Source organism: Pristiophorus japonicus, chromosome 2, assembly GCF_044704955.1.
Source record: "Pristiophorus japonicus isolate sPriJap1 chromosome 2, sPriJap1.hap1, whole genome shotgun sequence".
NCBI classification, from domain to species: Eukaryota; Metazoa; Chordata; class Chondrichthyes; family Pristiophoridae; genus Pristiophorus; species Pristiophorus japonicus.
In genome coordinates, this window is record NC_091978.1 from 256,416,698 (window position 1) to 256,432,773 (window position 16,076).

Consider the following 16,076-nt stretch of genomic DNA (forward strand, 5'->3'; position numbering starts at 1 on the left):
CTGTATTTTATATGACATTGAACATTAAAGAGAATGGCCCTGGATTTAATTCTGACCTACCCATTGGCGAACAAGTAAGCTTTTGAAGATACATGGACGTATGCTGAAAATTGGATTGGATCCCCATTACTCCATGGATGGTGTGACACAAACAACACAGGAAAACGGACAATATCCAAAAATTCTGAAGACATAGAAATTCATTATGGGGGTAGTTCCATTATTGACAATGGAAACGAAAATTGGGAGAGATGTATAATGCACAGCTAAATCGATATTGTTCATTTTACATTATCACCCAAAGTCAAAAATCCCCCATGAGTCTTACACACACATTGGCACAAATTACAAACAAAGAATTGGCTTCCTTATCATTGTTGGTGTGCTCATGGATCATTTGGTGGTTGTTGAGTTTTATAGTACAGTGTATTTCTGGAGCTGCTCTGTATCAACTAACCTCCCAACCCAGATGACAGCACCCTTTTAAAAGAAAGAGACTGATCATTTGGTCTATGCAATGTGTAACAAAGTGGTGGATAAATTAACCTGCACAATACTTGGAACAGCAGAATGAAACATTCTTAAACTGATGTATGTTGTGCTTGAAAAATGTGAAATCATATTTCTGAAGTATGCAGCAATGCAAATTAGAGCTATGGCTGATCAAGTTTAAGTTTTGATTAACAATATCTTAGCCAAGTACAAATTACTGCTGGAGCCACACAAAGCTGTAAGCAGCTCCAGTCAAATCCTCACTTGCCTGTTCCGGGTACATATTTGACTTCTGTAAAGAAACTATGCTCCTTTAAGCAAACTTGACGTGGTTTAAATCTGCTGAGATTTTAAAATGTCAAAGAAATATAAATAACAAATCTATATGGAGACAGGTATTGCATTTCACATGTCTAAGATAAGACTAAATATGTTCTTGTGAATGATGGGCTTCTTCTTTTCATTTATGAAATATACTGTTTTACTGGTGGGCTCTGCCCAATTCCTGCCACAGGGATTTTGGGGGCTAATTTGGATCTGTAATTTTGGGAGTTCTGCTCTGCCAGCAGAATATTCATCCACTCATACAGCTAATCATAGGCCGTGTCCCAGCAGGAATTGATCCATTTAAGTAATCAGACTGAGTGATCTATGCCTGTAATGGCACTTCAAATGCCTCCACCCTATTCCGTCAGAAGGAAAATTGGAGCAGTGCCATGCTGCTTAATGGTAGACCTCAGGCACAAGGAGGGACCACATCATAATATAGAAGATGCTCCTTTGGAAGTGTTTGGGCATTTTTGGCAGGTAATCAATCTTCTCTGAAATCTAATACCTCTCAGGGCAGTCCTTGGGCCTTTACTGGGCCCTCAACTGAACTCTTTCCTGCTCTCAGCTGGTGAAAGTTCCATTGTATCTAGCGGGAGCATAAGTGGAGGAATTCCAGAACATCCCCAAACATGCCAGCAGCAACTTATAGACAAAGGTAAATGGCCGCACAGCCAATGGATCAGAGCAAAGACATCCAGTCAAGAATGGCATGGACAATCTGGCAACTAATGGGAGAAGGAGGCTCCATGAACATCTCCATCCTCAACATGCATGTAACTGCAAAGCTGAAACATTTGCAAGTGCCTTCAGCCAAAAGTTCCAGTGGACAATCTTATTCAGCCTCACCCTGAGTTTCCCACAATCACAGCTGCGGGTATCCAGTAATTTGGTGCCCTCCACATGACATCAAGAGGCAGTTAAGTACAAAGGATGCAGAAAAGGCTGGAGAGTGCACCAGCATTTGCCAGCCCCTTAGCTAAGCTGTTCAAGTGCAGCTATGATGCAGGCATCTATCCAATATTGAGTTAGATGCTCCAAGTATGTACTATTCAAAGTAGGTCAATGGGGGATCAATGAGGCTCATCTCCTGACAGCTCAAAGTCTCTTTGCCATCTACAATGTTTAAGTTAGGAGAGTGATGGAGTACTCACTGCTCATTTGCATGGGTGCAGCTGCATGCAGCACTCAAGAAGCCTAACAACAGAGGAATCCATCCACTGAATATTCATTTCCTCCACCACCAACACATTGGCCAAAATTTGAATTTTGAGGGAGATAGGGAGCGGGGGCATGTCTGGAAAGAGCGGTCGAGATACTCGAGAGAGCAAGTTTGCTGCAGGTCCTACCGAATTTAACGGAAGGGCCTGATTAGCATTTAGAATCACTGGGGTTGAAATTGGTTATGGACGTTTTTGAGGTGGTATCACCACCTGAGTGCTAATTTTAGCACCGGGCATTAGGTGCAGCCTCAAATTGCTAAAATCAGTCATTGAAAGTTGACATGCAGGTACAGCAGATGGTGAAGAAGGCAAATGGCATTCATAGCTAGGGAATTTAAGTATAGGAGCAGGGAGGTCTTACTACAGTTGTACAGGGCCTTGGTGAGGCCTCACTTGGAATATTGTGTTCAGTTTTAGTCTCCTAATCTAAGGAAGGTCGTTCTTGCTATTGAGGGAGTGCAGCGAAGGTTCACCAGACTGATTCCCAGGATGGCAGGACTGACATATGAGGAGAGACTGGGTTGACTGGGCCTGATTTCACTGGAGTTTAGAAGAATGAGAGGGGATCTCATAGAAGCATATAAAATTCTGACGGGACTGGACAAGTTAGAGGCAGGAAGAATGTTCCTGATGTTGGGGAAGTCCAGAACCAGGGGGTCACAGTCTAAGGATAAGGGGTAAGCCATTTAGGACTGAGATGAGGAGAAACTTCTTCATTCAGACAATTGTTAACCTGTAGAATTCTCTATCGCAGAGAGTTGTTGAGGCCAGTTCATTAGATATATTCAAGAGGGAGTTAGATATGGCCCTTACGGCTAAAGGGATCAAGGGGCATGGAGAGAAAGCAGGAAAGGGATACTGAGGTGAATGATTAGACATGATCTTATTGAATGGTGTTGCAGGCTTGAAGGGCCGAATGGCTTACTCCTGCACCTATTTTCTATGTTTCTATGTTTCAAGCTTAGTTTTCCTGGCTCTTCTGAGTATAATATAAAACCCTATTTAATGCTATACATGAAGAAGGGACCATTTTACTCATTGAGTAGCTCAGTCTATAAACTGATCAACAAAAGACTAAAGCTGGTCTGTGTATCACAACAGCGGACATATATTACTTTGCATTTCAAGTGCTTGCAGCTTGAGATGGGCAGTTTCCTCGCCTCCCTTCAAAGGCGTTTTTAGTCATTGCATTTGCAGGCTTAACAGCTCGAGAATCTCTGTTCCAGTGTTGCATAAACTCTTCTCAAGGAGTGCTGGTACTTACTTCTCTGGGTCCGAAATTGCCCCTTTTTATAGCCCAGTTAGCGCCTCTGGTGGGCGCTAATGGGGCACAATGGCGTTTTTGCCTGGAGAAGGGGGACCTCCGGGGAAATTGCCCTGGAGCTTTGGGGAGCGCTGTCCCGGCAGTGTCACGCCCCGTGATTAATGTCCCGGGCTGGTGCACAACCAACAATGACATCATCGCTATGTGCGCCGTCCCCTTACCGTCCCACTGGAGAAAGTGCAACGTGGTGCGAGTTAGGACATGGGCAGCAGAGTTTTGGATGACCTGTAGTTTACATAGGGTAGAATGTGGGAGCCAGCCAGGATTGCAATGGAATAGTCAAGTCTAGAGGTAACAAATGCATAGATGAGGGTTTCAGCAGCAGACGAGCTGAGACAGGGGTGGAGACGGGCGATGTTACTGAGGTGGAAATAGGCAGCCTTAGTGATGGCGTGGATATGTGGTCGGAAGCTCATTTTGGGGTCAAATATGACACCAAGGTTGTGAACTGTCTGGTTGTGCCTCAGATAGATGATAGGGAGAGGGATGGAGTCAGTGGCTAGGGAACAGAGTTTGTGGCGGGGACCGAAGACAATAGCTTCAGTGTTCCCAATATTTAGTTGCAGGAAATTTCTGCTCATCCAGTACTGGATGTCAGACAAGCAGTTTGACAATTTAGATTCAGTGGAGGGGTCGAGCAAGGTGGTGGTGAGGTAGAGCTGGGTGTCGTCAGCATAGACAGCCATTAAGCCTAAGAAGCTCATCCCTTTTTAGAGATCAATGCCAACTTGAAAGAAAAGGAGACCTTAAGAAAGAAACTGTGTTGCTAAGTGGAATAGAAAAGGCTAATCCAAAGTGCTGTTTCAAGTTAAACTCTGAGAGTTGGCATGAAAGGCCTCAAACCTTTAACAGGCAAAGGGAATCAACCACAGAGAGAATTAATGGCCTTGGTCTCGAAATTCAGGTGTTTACCGCCACCTGTTACTGCTCTAATCGGGCGAACAAATGATGTTGCCACTCTTCCACCATCTGGAGACAGTTCCTACGGTGATTGCCATTTTGCGATAGCTGGCAGCGCTGCCAATAGAAGCGATCGCTGAAGGGATTGAAATTAAGCAGATTGTGACATCAGCGAGTGTGCAACGCTCACTTGACGCCTGATCTGTGACATTGAATTTCACTGCTGCACTTATTGGCATGTCATAACAAGGACAGGCAGAGCAAGCATTCAGAAGCAGGAAGGAGGCTCCAGCAGTGGTATTTAATGGGATCATCAACACTGACTTGCACCTGACATGCTTCTGCAGTTTGATTGGCTCTGTGCAACTTTCTGCAATTCCAACAGCTTTATTTAGTTTTTTCAAGGTTCTAAGGTTACAGGAAGTGTTGTTGGAAGTGCAGAATGCCTTTATTATTTTTTAAAGGCTTCAACTCACATCACTTGCTCACAGTCACAGGGGCTGTACTGGCAGTTGACCTTGCCCTCCAGGATCTTCGGCAGACGGAGCGGAGGCAGCGAGGAAGACGAGAACATGCTCAAATATGGAGGAGGAGGGCCAGGAAGGCTCTCAACAGGAGGCCTTACCCACCTATGGTCTTCTGATAGCACTTCTCCTACCTCCACTTAAGTGAGGAGCAGTATATTGGGAGGCTATGCCAAGGAAGTGGTCACAGAACTCTGCCACCTCCTGCAACCAGATCCACAGCCTGAGAGCTGGGCGAACACGGCTCTCCCAGTGCCAGTCAAGGTCACCGTGGCCCTCATTTCTTCCCCAGCGGATCCTCCAGTCTGCAGCAGGAGAAAAAGCTAACATCACAAATTCGCCGACCATCGCTGCATGTGGGAGGTCACTGAGGCTCTACACCAGGAGAAGGGACTATGTTTTCTTCCTTCAGAGCAGAGAGAAGCAGGACGAGCACACATGTGTTTTTGCCAGGAGAGGAAGCCCCCTATGTTGGAGCACAGATTGCTAGCTTGCTGTGACAGCCTGCAAGCCCCGGTTGACACTCATAAACCCAGCCACTATGGCAGCAGTCAGAGCTTGGGTGGCATCACTCTGAGACTGCATGAGAACAGTTTCACTTTCAATGGCACCAAGCAAAGACTGCATGAGAGCAGTCTGAGCTCCCGCTGCAGCACTAAGACATTGGGGCATTTCCGTCTGTGTTGCAATGGAAGCTGCAGCATCGCCCATTAGACACACCGTCATGTCTGTGTCAGCACAGTCTCTTTGGGAGACCATGTCGACCCATCATTTTCAGTCTGGAAATCCTGGGCTCCAAGCTCTGTGCAACACCCAGTGCAATGTTGGAGGCAGACTCCACCATACTCCTTGACATTGCCAAGAGGCTCTCTGAACGGTTTGCCATTGCACCCATCACTTCAGTATGCATGCCCTTCACCATTCTTCTGAAGCCCACCCCATAAAGGTCCTCATTGGAGTCCTGTGCAGCAGAACTCACACGTGAACTCCCCCTCTGGGGAGCTGGCCCCGAGCTATCTTTCCTCCGGACCTTGCTGCAGCCCGATCGTGCCCAGTGCCTCACCCTCTGTAGATCTCGCTTCTATACCAGCCTCTAAAGTACAGTGCCAATTTCTGAGCTGGTGTCTGTGAGTGACAGATGCAGTTATGCTGTGACTTCTTCCTCTTCTTTTCCCCCTCGCTCTCTTTGATGGCATTGGGGACAGGCTGCTCGAGTGCTTGTTGTTTATCTGGAATCGGTAAGGTACAAGGGTCGGGTTGTGGTGAGGGGAGGGAGGGGGAAGACAGAAACACATGCATTCAGCATGAGTAGCTTGAAAGTGAGAAAAGATTCTGGCATGAGAGGATTGTGGGGTGTGAGAAAAAGGATTAGGAATGAACATACTGTTGTTGTCCCCAAGGGATTGAACCTCGCCGATTGCCATGGTCTCTACCACTTGCAAAACTCACTCCTTGAGTTTGCCGAAGTTCTGTATTTCAGCCAGCCTCCCTCCCCACCCCCACCCTGTCCCCGTCTGTCTGCTGCAACTCCTCCAATTAGGTGCCAGCTTGGCCTGCAAGAAAAAGAGAAGTGTGTGAGTGAACGTAGCACAATGTGTTTAGGTGATGTGCCTGCCATAGGTGAATAGCTGTCAGTCTGTGGAAGGCGTGAGATGTGGGTGTGAGTGTTGCGGCAGTGGTAAGGTTGTGAGTGTGAAGCGAAGCCCTGATTGTGAGTGTTGATAGGTGGAGATAGTTGGTAGGGGAGTGCTGGGGGGTGTGGTGCAGTGAGCGAAGTTTGTGGTGCAAATGGTGGCATGTGGCATTTGCTGAAGCCTTCACTCACCTTGACTACCTGTGTGAGGTTATTAAACTTCTTCCTGCACTGGATGGTGGTCCTGGGGAAACAGTACTCACTGTTACATGGTGCACTATCTCCTGCCATATTGTATGGGACAGATACAGCAAGGGCTTCCTGCCACCTTGGGGGTAGAGGACAGCCCGTCTCCTCTCCACGGCCACTACAAGAAACTCCAGAGCTTTCTCATGGCTCTCTGCCTGGTGTGACGATCTGCCATTTTTATGTGTAAACAACTTTTGCTCATACTCGTGCTTCGGCTCGAGCTTCTCCTTCCGCTCCTGTTTGTTGGGGCAGCTGCAGATCCAACTATCCTGGCAATGAGATGCTGTAGCCTCAATGCACCTCCCCTTTAAGCAGTGGAAAAAGCTTGTGCCACACATGACTGGGAATTAGACTCGTCCCGATACTGGTCCACCTGTCGAGCAGCAGTTTTAGCCCTGAAATCACGACTATAATCATGTTAATGAAGATTGAGCACAAAATTTGCGTGCTACCAATACCACTATTATCGTTTGGCCTTAACAATCTGCATTTTGTGGCCATATACAATTTCTAGGTCCTTACTTTAAGAGTATGCCGACTCTCTTTGGATTTGAAGATTTTTAAAAAATGTTTTCTTCAACCCATGGAGGGCCTGGGAGACCTGAGGTGGAACAATTGTAGCCCTTTCCATCTTTTAAGGGCAGATTTGGAAAGGTGCTCCTGATACACCCTTGCATACGCAGTAGGTCCACCCTGACCATGGAAATGACCCCTTCCTAGCAATTTGAGCTGATTTACATTCATGATCATGGGCAGATGGATGTTCCGTTCTGCTGCTGTTGCACCAGTGAAATAGGACCGTTGGAATTTTGGGGCTCACTTTTCCCCAGTGATTTGCACCGTTTTTTTGGAGTAGGCTGTTTTTTTTGGCCTAAGTTAAAACATCCACAGTTTCCCTAATCAATTTGCACCAGTGTAACAATTTTTTTAGGTAAGTTTTTTTTCGGCCAAATGTGGCGTAGCCTGCCACCTGCGCCAATTCTGGCCATTCAGGCAAGTTTGAGAGTTACTCCAGTTCTTCTTAGGCTAGCGTATGTGGCCTCTGCAGAAAAACCTTTTGAAGAGTTCAAGAAATTGGCGCAGGTAAGGAAATCGGCGCAGGTAAGTGCAGCAGATGCCCGGACAGCAGCAGCAGGAAAGGTAAGAGAGAGGGGGAGAGAGAGATAGGGGGAGGGGGGGAGAGCGGGGTGGGGAGAAGTCTTTTGGGTGTAGTTAGGTGGGAGGGAGGAGGCCATTCGACCTGGGATAGGGGCGGGGGAGCGGACCAGGAGGCCATTCGGCCTGGGATAAAAGCGGGGGAGCGAACCGGGAGACTACTCGGCCTGGGATAGGGGCATGGGAGTGGACCGGGAGGCCATTCGGCCTGGGCTAGTGGTGGGGGAGTGGACTGGGAGGCCATTCGGCCAGGGCTAGGGGCGGGGGAACGGACTGGGAGGCCATTCGGCTTGAGCTAGAGGCGGGACCGGCATGGCACTCGGGGCTGGGGCGGTGGGGGGAGCAGGACCGGCAAGGCACTCGAGGCCAGGGTCGGGCGGGGGAATGGACCGGCAAGCCCTTTGGCTAGGGCTAGGGGTGGGGAAGCGGGACCAGGACCGGCAAGGCACTCAGGGCTCAGGGCGGGCTAGGAAAGCAGACCGGCAAGCCGTTTGGCCAGGACTAGGGGTGAGGGAGCAGGACTGGCTGGGGCGGGCAGGGGAAGCAGACAGGGAGGCCCTTCGGCCTGAGATACGGGCAGGAATCGGCACCGGCTTTAATAATTGGAGTTAATTTGCTGCAATACATTTTAATATGTTTTTAAGTTGATGCAATGTGTTTTAATGTGTTTTTAAGTTGATGCAATGTGTTTTAATGTGTTTTTAAGTTGATGCAATATGTTTTAATGTGTTGGGATCTGGCTGTACGTTTCACTTTGCAGCCTCAGCTCGCATTGTGTCCCTGGTCACCGTGGCATCTCGACCTTTTTGCCGCAAATCAAGGCTCCACCCTTAAAATTAAAGGACAGATTAGGCTGCACCAAAATGAAGAAATCCAACAGGGAAACTTAGAACATTTTTTGGGGGGCATACATGGGCCCCCAAAAAATGTGCGTATCTCTTCAAGTACGTCAAAACAAAGCCTTGGGGAAAATTGAGCCCTTAGTCTCTATAATGCTATTCTATTCTAGGAAGCAGTCTTCTGGGTAAGGCAGTGGAGGCAAACATTCTGGTGTCATTCAAGAGGCAGTTGGATGTTGTAAAGGATGCAATTATAGGCTTCTATGGGGTCCCTCTCATCTCAACTTATCTTGTGACCTTCTCAACGTATCCATCAATCCCTTCTGTCTCTAGAAATGGAATTAACTGTGTCATGAACACATTTATACTGTCTGCTTCACTGACTATTCCTCCTAACCAATTTCACTGCTCTTACCCATTATCTGACTTCCATTCTTGCTAATAACTTCCTATTTTTTGTGTCCCCAATATTAGTATATTTCAACACAGTGAACAATTTTCTTGGATCAATTTTGTTGATTCCCTTTATAATCTTGAAAACTTGTATTACATCAAACCTGCCAGCCAAGGCCCCTTATCTTTGTTTGGTGGTTGCAGAGATTGCTGAAGAATCAGGTCTCACTCATGAGGTGACCAATTTATCAAAGGGGTTCTTTAACAGGTGTTAAGCCTCTAATTTACATCTGCAAATTCTGAATGACACCTGACGTTTTGTCTCTGTTAGTCTGGTCAGATGTTCAAGTGATGGTGAAGTTATGATGCATAACTTTTGTCCCCATGACACTATGGAAGCTATGGAAATAATCAATGGCAGGGTGTGTTGAAGGGGCTTGTCTCCTGCTGAATAGTTTAACACCATTTATGGTATAGTTCTTGGCAATGCGCATATATTGTCAAGGATCAAAGCATTGAAGATTATGGCACCAAAAGTTTCAACACCAACTAGACAAGTCTTAGCACAGAAACAGCCAGACTTGATGCTGATGCTACTAGTGTGGATTGAGTTAACTTCGATCCTATCGGCACAAGGGTGACTGTTGAGTTAACGGTTTAATGGTTTGGTGCTGAGGAGCTCATAGAACCTGAGATTAGCTACAGAGATACGGTGCCAGATTGTGGTGCTATCCTTTGGTGGAAACGTTTGATCTGATGAATCCTTGGGTAAGGGTCTGCTGGTCGACACCTCAAATTATGTGATTTTTGTAGCCAGCTTGAATGATCGACCTTTTTCCATTCTATCAGAAGGTTAGATGATCCTAATAATGACATGCTGAGAAAGGTATGGAATACAAACCCTCAAACTCAAAATCAGCTTGAAAACAGATACGTCACACCTCAGAGATAGAAATTAGTCTGGGCCCGTTTTCGGTCCCAGACTTGGAACTGCAGAGGCAGCATGCCCGAACAAACAGGCCTGGGGATTGTTAGAAATTGGTCCTTGGGTCTCATGTGCATACTCAGGGTGGGCTGTCGCCACTGGTCATGTCTCCACAGGCAGCTTGACCCATGGGAGAAACTAATTTTGGATCACCTGCCTCACTGGCAGTGGATCTCTGCTAAGTCCCAGGAGGTGGAGGGGGTTGGGCGGAGGGCGCAGGGCAGGTGCGGGGGCGGATGGAGGGCGGAATGATTGTGACTCCTGTAGAATCGGGAAAGCACTCCTGCTCCTTCTGGCTCCATATGAAGGAGTTTAGAAAAAATAATTCAGAAACTTACCGTTAGTTGATGGTCGTAGGGTTTACTGAAGAATCCTAGCTCGCTCATGAGGTGACCAATTTGTCAAAGAGGTCCTGTAACAGGTGTTAAGCCCCTGATTTACATATTCATGGAGCCTAATGTCTGTTTTAGGCGTCCGCCAGGGCCGTCTAGAAAATAGATCCCACAAATCTGGCAGTGGGGCTTACGTCTGTGCAGATTGGGCTCAGGCCATCCCACTGGTATGTTTTGCATCTGTTTTACATACCAACTTCTACTAACTTCTACCCCATAGACTTTGACGTTTAATTTAGCTGTTAGCTAATGGTGATGACAATGAGCAAGGGTTACACCATACAAAGTAGAGCAGTCATATGTATATGTTATTTAAACTATGTCTTGAACCCGGAGTTCTTTAAGATGCCATAAATTATCTGCTCACTCTCCTACCTTAAACCATTTACTTGCATGTGAGAGCACTTGATAGTGTGCAAGAGGGGAAACTGGAGGAGGGAATGCCAATGAAATAAACAATAACAAATTTAATTAAGGTTTGTTGCACTTTGTGCGATACTTATGAAGAAGTGTCTGGAGCTTGTTGCAACATGAGGTGCGGCCAAACACTGTCCAAATGGTCATTAGACTCTGCAGTTTTTCACATGCTCTGTCTCTCTGATAATAATGTATATTCCTGGCATGCTCTAATGTTGCATTCACACCCGGGTGACCCTGTGAGATCTTCCAGTTATACCAGAAGAGCTCTGTCCTCCCAGGCTGCTTCTGGGCTCTTCAGCCCGTAATGTAAACAGTAATCCTGACATATTGGAGGAATGCCAAAGATAAAGGGCGGTGCTCTGCGAGAGTGGTAGTCTGTTTTTCCAGTGTGGGTGAGGGGAGGGGGGAGGAGCACTTGGATTCAAACTCCAACATTACTTAAAAATATAAGTGCTATCAGTCTGCTCTGGGAAATGTCTGTCAGAGCAAGTTCTGTTGCCAGAAAATCTTTTGCTTCTGTCATCAGTTAAAGAGCCTCCTATCTGTCTGAGTGAGTAATAAGCCTGTGGAGATGATGGAGCAGAGCTCTGGAGAGACAGGATTTTATGAATAACATTTCTCAGAGAAAATGTTTCACATGCGATCTTCAGATTGATTTCACAGAGTAAGCATGGGTGAAGCTACAGCGAGCTTTGAAAGACAGCAGAGAGTATTTTTGCAAGTTTAGATAGAACATGTGCTTCCACGCAAGACACAGAAAGACACACAATGATTGTTTATCTGAATTTAACATATTTAATGTTCAGGTTATATTGCAGTAAGCAGCTCAATATCTGACGCTTTTCCAAGACTATGAAAGTGGACAACTGATTTTATACTGTCTGCCTCTGACCAATGGTGAAATTTCAAACATTTATAAAGGGCTGACAGGATAGTCAATGCCTAATTATTTTTTTTAAGTTTTGTGTGCCTTGGCTGCTAGTGCACTGCAGCCTCGTGCTCACTGTAATTCCAAATCACGAGTTTCTCACATGTTGCTATTATGCTGCATTTTTTAACTCTTCAATGCTATAGATCTTGTTGCACCACTGTCCAACATGCTGCATAAAAGAGAGGCATTCATTATGTGAAAAGAAGGGGAGAGGTGCTTGGATGGGCGGTGCATGTCTGGTGAGGCGATAGAGAGGTTTTAGGGTGTCTCCAGCAACGAGGAGCGTGGACTGGTACACACAGAGAAGGGGTGGGCAGTGTAAAGCCTTTACATTGTGTAAGATAGTGAGGCTCCAATGAACACATTGCAAGGTTAATGTAAACGGTACTCACCCTGACAACCCTAGTGAGGTCGTTGTATCTTTTGTGACATTGAGTCGCTATCCTGGCCACCGTGTCATGGGCAGAGACGTGCTGGGCCACCTCCCTCCACAGCCTCCTGAACAACCTTGGCGATGGCCTTTGTCTCCCTCCAGGATGTAGTCCATTGTTGCGCCTCTCCACAGCCTCCAACAAGGCCTCAAGGGCCGTGACTGAGAAGCAGTGCGCTCTCTGCCTTCCTCCCTGCTCCTCCATTTTCCCTCTCTCAGGTCAGTTAGGAAGTGGAACTGCACATGCACATACTTAACATGCCATGCTTTGAAGATTCGGCTTTGCCTGGGATCGCAATCGGAGATCGGAGCATGCGCAATGGGTCGGAAAAATTTAGCGCCGGCATTTTCGTTGGCGTCCCCCAGGTCAAGTGTGTAACAACTGATTTTGCACCACCTTCAGCTCATCGTCGGATTCCGACAAATTTCTCAGCGGGATGCGCAGACCTTTTCAAGGTGCCAAAATTACCGCTCAGCCTGGGTTAACGCCGCAACAGAGTCGCAACCGAATTTCCACCCCAAAGATTTTCATTTCTATGGCGATTTTCACAACCTTCAGATGTACCAAAACGCTTTCCAGGTAATGAAATGCTTTTGAAGTATAGTCACTGTTATAATGTAGGAAACTGGGCAGTGTCTATGAATACACCGCTCAACGATTATAGGGCGAGAAATTGAATGGCGTGATCCAAACACGTGCCCCAATTGTAATTGAGCCACGGGCCTCATTTGTATAAAGCCAGAGAGCTGCAGATGCTGATCGAGCAACCGATGCAGTTCAAGGGTCTGAATCTGACCCAATTCCAGCCGGCTCTGATGTCGAGCTAGCCCGCAGGTAGGCCCGGAGACGGGGGGGTGGGGGCATGAGAGGAGGTGGGCGGATGAGAAGTGGAGATGCGGGGCGGGCCAGCCCGGGCCAGCAGCAGCCCACTGTATTTTTGTAGAGCCTGGAAGAGCCCTCCTTCTGTCTCCACAGAAATGAATCTATTGAAAAGTTTCCTTGTTTTTTTTTTGAGCTCCAGACCAGGAACAACTGGGTGAAGCTTGGGCGAAGCGAGCTCCACCCATTTTCTGATCAATTTCGAGCGAGGCCTTATAACGGCTTTAAGGCGCTGATTTCCGTATGCAAGGCAGTTAATGCCTGTTTAAGGCGAGAGCCCTCACACCTCGTAGTCCCCAGCTTCCAGTTTAGCAGCTTCCGCACTTCTGGAGGTCATTGGGCGCTCGATATTGAGACCAGAAATTTGCTGCCACCAACACTGAATTAATGGCCAAAAAATGGCACAGCAATATTGAATTATCAAATCAAATTAAAAAATGTAAAATTGTAATAAAACTGTCACACCAGAAAAGAAGTCTACCAGTGATGTGCAATTGTAAGCTGAATATTTGTAATGGACAACATGCTGTTATGGCGCACTCACCAACAATGTGGTCAACCAAGTATTTCACAGCCATTAAAGTTAGAAGTCGGTTGTGGTCAACTTCACACATGGAGATATTTATTAGACCACATTACTGCCCAAGATATAAAGATTGAAAAAACCTGCAAGTACTGAAAACCTGAAATAAAACCAGAAAATGTGAAAAACAGCTTTGGTCAAGAAAAATAGATGAACATTTCAGGTAGAAATCATTAGTAGTTCCATACCCTTGACTTAAAGCTCGAAGTCATTGATGGTAATAGAACCATAGAAGCTTACAACACAAAAGGTCAACCCATCCCCTTTGTACCGGTTCTTTGCTAGAGCAATGCAAAACTAATCCTATCACTATGTTCTATTACCCATAGCCTTGTATATCTTCATTGCTTCAAATGTTTACCTCTTTTTCCCTTAAAAGATGCAATGGTCTCTCCCTCAACTACTCCTTTGGTAAAGCATTCTATGCTCAACAACTATCTGATTATTTAAAATTCTCATCCTTGTTTTCAAATCCTTCTGTGGCCTTGCCTCTCCCTATCTCTTTGACCTCCTCCAGCCCTGTAACCCTCCGAGATCTCTGCGCCCTTCCAATTCTGGCCTCTTGTGCATCCATGATTTTATCACTCCACCGTGCCTTCAGCTGTCTAGGCCCGAAGCTCTGGAATTCCCTCCCTAAACCTCTATCTATTTCTTATCCTTTAAGATGCTCCTTAAACCTACCTCTCTGTACTAATAGCTCCTGGTGTGGCCCTGCGAAGCGCCTTGGGACATTTCACTACGTTAAAGGTACTATATAAATGCAACTTGTTTTTGTCATTATTGTTGAATAAAAACATGTTTCCTATATCCTCAGTTTCTGAGTGATAATTTTACCTTTAGGACCGCTCACCATGATGGGGTGAATAGGGAAATACTACTTTCTTATCAAAACCTATTAAATCTCCTAGACTTTTTTGCTCCAGTGGAAATAGTCCCCGTTTCTGAAGCCTCTTTTAATAACTATAATTTCCATTCACTGCTTTCATTCTGGTGAATGTCTATTGTACACGTTCTGGTCCTGTACATGTATTATTATAGAATTGTATAATCTTACAGCACAGAATCAGGCCATCAGGCTCCCTGGGGGAATAATTTGTGCACGCCAACAGAATTGTCACCGGTGTCACCGGCAACTCGAGTTAACAGCTGCCGAAAATGGCCGCAGCACTAACGTTGAAAAATTGGCTCGAGAAAAAACTGCAAACCTGAGGACTGGCAGAAATTTAGAATTAAGCAGAAGAGGCCAAAGGGTTTAATTAAGAGGGGGGAAAATAGAGTACGAGAAGAAGCTTGCCGGGAACATAAAAACTGACTGCAAAAGCTTCTATAGGTATGTGAAGAGAAAAAGATTAGTGAAGACAAACGTAGGTCCCTTGCAGTCAGATTCAGGTGAATTTATAATGGGGAACAAAGAAATGGCAGACTAATTGAACAAATACTTTGGTTCAGTCTTCATGAAGGAAGACACAAATAAACTTCCGGGAGTACTAGGGGACCGAGGGTCTAGTGAGAAGGAGGAACTGAAGGATATCCTTATTAGGTGGGAAATTGTGTTAGGGAAATTGATGGGATTGAAGGCTGATAAATCCCTGGGGCCTAATAGTCTGAATCCCAGAGTACTTCAGGAAGTGGCCCTAGAAATAGTGGATGCATTGGTGATCATTTTCTATCAGTCTATCGACTCGGGATCAGTTCCTATGGACTGGAGGGTAGCTAATGTAACACCACTTTTTAAAAAGGGAGGGAGAGAGAAAGCGGGTAATTATAGACTGGTTAGCCTGACATCAGTGGTGGGGAAAATGTTGTACTCAATTATTAAGGATGAAATAACAACGCATTTGGAAAGCAGTGACAGGATCGGTCCAAGTCAGCATGGATTTATGAAAGGGAAATCATGTTTGACAAATTTTCTGGAATTTTTTGAGGATGTAACTAGTAGAGTGGACAAGGGAGAACCAGTGGATGCGGTGTATTTGGACTTTCAAAAGGCTTTTGACAAGGTTCCACAAAAGAGATTGGTGTGCAAAGTTAAAGCACATGGTATTGGAGGTAATATACTGACGTGGATAGAGAACTGGTTGACAGACAGGAAGCAGAGAGTCAGGATAAACGGGTCCTTTTCAGAATGGCAGGCAGTGACTATTGGAGTGCCGCAGGGCTCAGTGCTGGGACCCCAGCTCTTTACAATGTACATTAATGATTTGGATGAAGGAATTGAGTGTAATATCTCCAAGTTTGCAGATGACACTGAACTGGGTGGCGGTGTGAGCTGTAAGGGGGGTGCTAAGTGGCTGCAGGGTGACTTGGACAGGTTAGGTGAGTGGGCAAATGCACGGCAGATGCAGTATAATGTGGATAAATGTGAGGTTATCCACTTTAGGGGCAAAAACGCGAAG